This window comes from Halyomorpha halys, unplaced genomic scaffold, assembly GCF_000696795.3.
Source record: "Halyomorpha halys isolate HHAL.00 unplaced genomic scaffold, Hhal_1.1 Scaffold31.1, whole genome shotgun sequence".
Taxonomy (NCBI): domain Eukaryota; kingdom Metazoa; phylum Arthropoda; class Insecta; order Hemiptera; family Pentatomidae; genus Halyomorpha; species Halyomorpha halys.
The window spans coordinates 204,317-211,263 of NW_027107458.1; the positions used below are offsets into that span (position 1 = coordinate 204,317).

The 6,947-nt window shown below is 32.1% G+C and overlaps 1 protein-coding gene and 1 long non-coding RNA gene across 3 annotated transcripts in view; one reads left to right on the forward strand and one right to left on the reverse strand.

Moving 5' to 3' along the window:
* Positions 1-6,947, forward strand: part of LOC106685203 (thrombospondin type-1 domain-containing protein 4) — a 495,278-nt gene that overhangs the window by 132,297 nt on the left and 356,034 nt on the right. The window lies entirely within an intron of this gene.
* On the reverse strand, positions 4,584-4,808 carry LOC136795388 (uncharacterized). Its single transcript, XR_010842972.1, has 2 exons — positions 4,736-4,808; positions 4,584-4,655 (listed from the first exon to the last, which is right to left on the reverse strand). It is a non-coding gene; the product is annotated as an uncharacterized lncRNA (long non-coding RNA).

Consider the following 6,947-nt stretch of genomic DNA (forward strand, 5'->3'; position numbering starts at 1 on the left):
ATGTAAAAAAACATTAAAGAATTAAACATTTAATCTTTAAAGATTAAATTATCGGAAAATAGTCCGGGTTACGGCCAACAAAGGTGTCAAGATAGTAAAAGAAAACTATTTATTATTAACCAACGTTTCGCGTGTATAAGATACAATCATTATAAAATTAATAAAACATTAAAATAAAAACAATTAATAAATAAATTGTAGGAGACTACTCATTAAAATTAGTTATAAATACGGCATATTTGTCTAGAACTATATTTAAAACTTTTATCACACGTGTTAATAGTAACTTGTTTCCAGTCTACCTGCATATACATGTATATTGTTTTTATTAATTATTTTTTATATACTTTATAAACATAACAATTGTTTAAATGTTTTTATTTTTCAATTAATTAACTTTCAAATATCTTTTCTTTTATTTTTGAGCTAGGCTGTATATATTCCCACAGAATATGACCATCTTAATTAGACCCAGTAGTCTTAAAACTTGCATTTTTATAGAAATGTCGGATTAAAAATGTTCCTTTCCCTTACTATATATTTCATAAATAGACGAGTGAATGTTAAAAAAAATAAATAAATACTGTGATATGAAGACAAAAATCAAAGAAAAAATTTATTTGAAATGTTTTTTATTGAATAATAATAATAATACAATCCAGCACAATTAGGGACAATAAATACTTGCATCCTATATAGTCATTCATACCATGTATTTAGAAAAAAAATATGAACGAAAAAATGTAAATGATAAAAATAGTACTCAAATAATTAAAAAAATAATAATAAAATTGTAAAAAAATAGAAATACGAAAAGTATGAGTACAGATATAAATCGATTAATTGAAAACTGATTAAGTAATAACAAAATAATTTATATACAAGATAATGAAAATTAAATTTAAGTAAAAAATAAAATAAATACTTATTAGTATCCATATGCAATATTACGATCCAAATCTAACTAATATCATCATCTGTGCCGCTACAGCCCTTGCAGAGTCAAGGCCTCTTGCAACTTGGTCCGCCAGTCTTCTCTATTGGTTGTCGCTGTTCTCCAATTGCGGAATCCCAGGATGGACCTGACTCCGCTGCCACTCCATCGATCCATCGGATCAGGGGTCTTCCTACTCTTCTTGTCCCATAAATTCTTTCCTCCAGGATCATCCTAGGAATCTGATCCTGGGTCATTATTACATAGCCTGCCCACCGAAGCCGCCCTACTTTGACTACTCTTACAATATCTGGGTTCTTGTTGAGTCTTGTTGGTTCGGCATTGGTTATTATCCTCAAGATTCCATCAATAACTAATATGCTGTAAGAAAAAAATGTTATAGAGAATAGTTAATGTTTAATATGAGAAGGCAAATTCCAAACGTCATAGATATTGTTTTTAAAAAAAGGATGATGGATTGCCAAATGGATCCATTGCCATAAATAATTAATTATTATATTAACTAATAATAGTCATTTGTCATTAATTATAATAAAAAATTAATTAAAACTTAAGTTTTAACGTAAAATACATAATAAGTTTAAAATAAATTAGCCGTTGCTTAGTAAACATATGTTTTTTTTTTGTTTGAATTGCACTGTTATAAAATAACAAATGTTAGCAACTGCAATAAATAACAACACGATGATCAAAAATGAACATAACAATACATGAATATATAAGTTTTATCATAAATGAGAATCCGAATATGCTATTTATTTTATGCTAATGAGCTTCCTGCCAAGATGGGATTAGATTACCATCTATAGTCGCCTACGTGCTTCCTCCTTCTGAAGATCTCTGGCTGGAGGCCTTGATGATCCGGTTCAATGCCATTTAAATGATACATATAAATATAAACAAAATATATAAATAAAAAGAAATATATATATAATAGCGTGATCAAAGAGTACTAACCGTAAGCAACATTATTTGTCAGTACAAATAAGTAATATGAAAAGATTGCTCTTAATTCTTTACATATTACTTATTTTTATACAAAAAAGAAAACAATAGATTGAAATTTTAAAATATAGTGAACAAAGTGTGATTTAGGAAAAAAATATCCTTAGAACCACGCTGTTTAAAACAAAAACATATAATTATAAATATTTTTTATTTTATTTTTAAAAATTCAAGTCTATAAAAAAATATATATATAGTTAATCAATAGACCGCACCCTCAAACGTCTCCTTCACATTGTTCATAAATTTTTGTTTTATTCAAAAAATTAAATAATTTACTACATCCTTTTGACATAAATAGCATCAATATAAAAAATAATTACAATTTTTATATTATTATTAATTAGTGAAAACTCAGGGTGTAGAGAAGTAGTACTGGTTACAGATACTTATTTTTCGAAATTTTTGAAGGCACTTGACCGATACCGTTGTGCAACTGCCTGATTCATGTCCTGGGTCATTTTAAAATCGAGTGGAAGAACGCTAGTTAGAGAACTATGAAGCTTTTGTCTCACAGCTACTAACCATGAGAAACTTTCGAATTATGATTACAATCAAATTAAAGGGTCAATTTTGCAGAAATTAGTAAATTTCCTTGTTTACTCCTTATTATTACTTCCTAATATAATATATAATAAATATAATATCTGACACTATTTGGTATGTCCCTAATTTTTTGTTAGGAGCTAAGTTGATTGATATAAACAGTGAGCAGTGGGGGTGTTTTTTTCTCAGACTTTTTCAGGTACTAGCTTACTCAGTTCTGTTGATTTGTGGGCTACTAGCCTAGCATATTCCTGAGTTATGTTTTTGGGTCTAAGCAGATTTAGGCGCTCTTATCGTAGGTCATATTTTAGTTAACGAACATAAGTGATGTTATGATCTTTGTAGATAATTATATTTTAGAGACGATTTGAAGAAGATTTTTTGGATAGGATAAATAAAGAATTCAATGATTTGGTTTGGCTTCAATCCGTTTTCCGATTTGTCAATATTGTTCCATTTAACTAACCTAACGATTATTTTTGTTGCTGAGATCTTCTCTTGAGATATTCGTACATCGGCCAATACTTCCTGCAATTAGGGTCTGTTTTAAAGGTAAATTAAGTAGGGCTGGCACGGAAGGCAGGAGCTGCGGTTTCACGCCTTTTTTACAATTTTAACAACTTTTTCAATGTTGAATAGTTGTACATCTGACAAAAAAAAAAAAAAGTTTTCGTTTTATTTTAAAATGAACTTGTTTTAATCATATTAGGGGTTTCATTGCTGTTGCCACTGCTATTTTTTCCAAATTACTTTTTTTTTGGAGTGGGTATCTCAAATGAACAATTAAAGCGTTCAATAAAATTTGAAATGGGTAAGAATAAAATTAAAATTGGTTGCTTTCATGACATTAAATGTATATTTTAGAATTTTTGAAAAATTGTTGAGAACTATATATGTTTTGATTTGTATCTATGAATATATTTTTTTTTCGGCTAAGAAATTGGGGTCCCATACTGCATAGTTGGGGTTAAGTTTTTCACTTTGTGGGACAGCCACTCGATAAAAAAGTCAACGCCCCAGGCCGGATTCGAACCAGCGCCGCCATCAGATCACAGATTGGTAAGACTGAGCCTAACCACCTGAGCTACAGACGGCCATATATACACACACATATATATATATATATATAACAGTTGATTATGGGGGGGGGGGTATAGTCTCGTACAAAAGATACTCCTAACTATATACAATGCTTCTTAATAAAAGAGAAAAGTAAAATTAATAACAAAAAATAATGATATTTCTAGACTTAACAAAACAAACAATTGCCCTCTAATAGTAAAAATAAACAAGTTAATTTGAAAAAGGCATGAGAGAAGAGAAAAAAAAATAATAATAAGTAAAATAGAGGTAGTGTGAATAATGAATTAATAAATACAGAATTTATAAAAGAATGTCCTTCAGCAGTCTGGGCTTCAGTCTTCGGGTTGAGGTTGGGTTTCTCAGGTTGTAGGTCACTGCTCCTTTAACTGTTGGTAACTGGGAGTGGAATTTCATGAGCCGTTTTTTGATGTAGTCCTCTATTCACTCCTTTTTTAATTCCCGATTCAATTGGCTGTGAACCAAGGAGCATTAACTGCGATTCTTAGGACTTTGTTTTGAAAGGATGCCGCACCCCAGACTTCACAGCCGTACATCAGCAGTGGCTTGATGATTGTTTTAAATATAAGAAATGTTGTTTCTGGTTTTAGTTTGGAATTTCTGTTTAGGATAGGATATAGCATCGCCAACCTTTCGTAGGACTGAGTTAGTTTATATGGTGATTCCAGGTAAGGCGGTGATCTAGGTGAATTCCCAGGTATATTCTCGTTTCACTGGTAGGATTCCACTTCACATTTTTAGGATCCTCACACTTTGAGGATTAGCTCTGGTGGATTTGGTGGGCGTCGAAGAGTAAAAACTTTTGAATTACATTTTTCAATGATCAAGCTAATCATCTATTTAGTGAAATATTATTCTAGATCATCAATCGATTCCATTTGCAGTTCAGGATGTAATTGGTTTTTTCATGCATACCAGGGTGAATCCATTGTGATTATTAGCATCTTTACTAAATAATTCAACAACACTATCCAAATTATAGTCTCAAAACATTTATTTCATTCACATGTCCAACGTTTCGGCCAATTCGGCCATCTTCAGGGACAATCTATTACAAAAGTTTCCATTATTTGTATGATCCTACAATCAATTCATTTATTTAACATTACTATTCATAATTTACCTTACCTTAATTTACTTAGAGACATATATTTAACCCTTTTAAAAAACTCCATACAGGCCATTCTGCCCAGGTCAAAATATTTACTTAATATTAGCATCTTGTTTTGGAATGCTAAAAAAAAAAAATCCTTGATAATATTATATTGTATTTGTACGATTGAGTATAAAATATTTTTAAATTGTAAGATTAATTAATATTATTTCAACTCACATATCCACAACCCCCGAAAATACATGTTTATTTAAATACTGTTCAAATTAATTACTTAGTATCCAATAGCAAACTAAAAAGAACAATCTTAACTAACTTAGGTCAATACTTTCTGATTCTAACTATATCTACGTTATTATAATATATATGTACCTATTCCTAACTTAAAATATAACCTAAAATTTAAATACACAAAATAGTTTATCCTTGACCAAAAGTGAACAATGACGTGTACGTACTTGCACTCAGCTGGTCGTGGCAAAGAGAGAGAGAGAAAGATTCCTTCTAAATACAGTTTTTCATCCAACTTCAGCTCATGGAAAATTAACAAAATACCACACCACATCAATATCTATCAGTTAAAACATTAAATTAAACATATTATTTATCTCTCCCTCCCATTACCAATTTTTCTGTCTCGTCAATTACAAGCATAATGTCAGAAGAGGAAAACCTATTTAATGTGAGAAGGTAAAATAGTCTCTACCATTTCAGAATGAAGTAGAACCACCGAGGTGCTTGAAAGGGCTTATATCTCCTTATTCCCGAATTTTGTTTAAGTAATTAACAGCTAGCTTTGAGAAGTGTAAAGTGAGTTGGTGGTACATGAGACGGTACCATGTACTAGAGAGGTTCTACACATGTAGAACTACACCCTCATTCATCCCCTCTCCTCAGCATCCCCTTCACCTTGTAGGTCGACAAAATTAATCGCTGCCTATAAAAACGTTACCCCTGAGGCCCCTTACACAACCTTCGGGATTCCGGTAACGGAATACCTCGCCTTTTGTCGGGTCCATGTGAGTTGGAATACTATTGATGAAATAAAAAGCGTCTATTTTATTTAATAGTTGTGAAGGCTGTTAGGTCCTGGGAGCATGTACTTATGGTGCCCAGAGCCGTTAAGACTCCCGGCCGCCAAAGCCATACAACGAATGTAAATTATCCTGGGCGACAATGACTCGGTTGTACCGAAAAAAAGAAAAAAGTGGAGCCCTGTAGACAATAGTTCTAAAAGAGGCTGCTACTACTCCTTCCCGCTCCTGTGTCAATGTCATGGCTCAATGCCTCCTTTCCTTCACACCAGGACCATCCTTTACTGAATTAAAGATTTTTTTTTCGTAAACTGAAGCAAATCAGAACAAGAGAAAATTCTTTGATGATCAAACTGAAAATAAGATAAATGCTTTCAGAAATAATTATTATACAGTAGAACTCCGCTTATCCGGATTTTTATATAAAACATTAATCTGCCCAGTTCTAACTTATGGCATGGACCTATACTATGAAAACCAAACAGGATTTGTCAGGAGAAAACTCCTTTATGAATTAATATTTAGTAATTAGAAGTAGACATTATAAGGTTCTTTTTTTTTTGGTTTTTTTACTCCAGATTATCTACAGGGTGCCACCCAATTCTAACCATATTGGGGGTCAAGTATTCATTTCGTGGGTCCACTACTGACACAAAACTCAACCTGGCCCAGGTCCTACCAACTACCTCGTGTCTGCAACGGTGGTGGTTCTAATCTGGACAAAGGGTCGACTTTTATTTCTGTAACGGTCCCACGTAATGAACTTGTACCCCCACCATGGTTAGAATAGGCAGCTCTACTTAAGCTCCTACCCATATGTCAGAAATGATCAGGGATCATAAAAAAAAGAAAATTTTGTTTTTTAAATATTTATTTATTGCTATTTACAACTGTACATTATAATTCATTTAGTAAATCTGATCTAAGTGAAATTGGAGTGTTTCAGGGGTGTAGAGAAACTACCTATTGGTAGCACTCTAATGACATTTTACATTAGCTGGTCTCGTGGCCATCTTATTTCAGGCGCCTCGTAGGATTGTCAGGAATGGAAGAGGATGCAAGATTAGAAACTAGGGGGTTTGAGTGGTTAGAGAGTTTGTAATGGAAGGAGTGATATCTGGTTCGGGCTAGATCGGTTACATAGGGAACATTAAGGTCTTTATGTATGATTTCATTTGTCACAAAGTAAGGA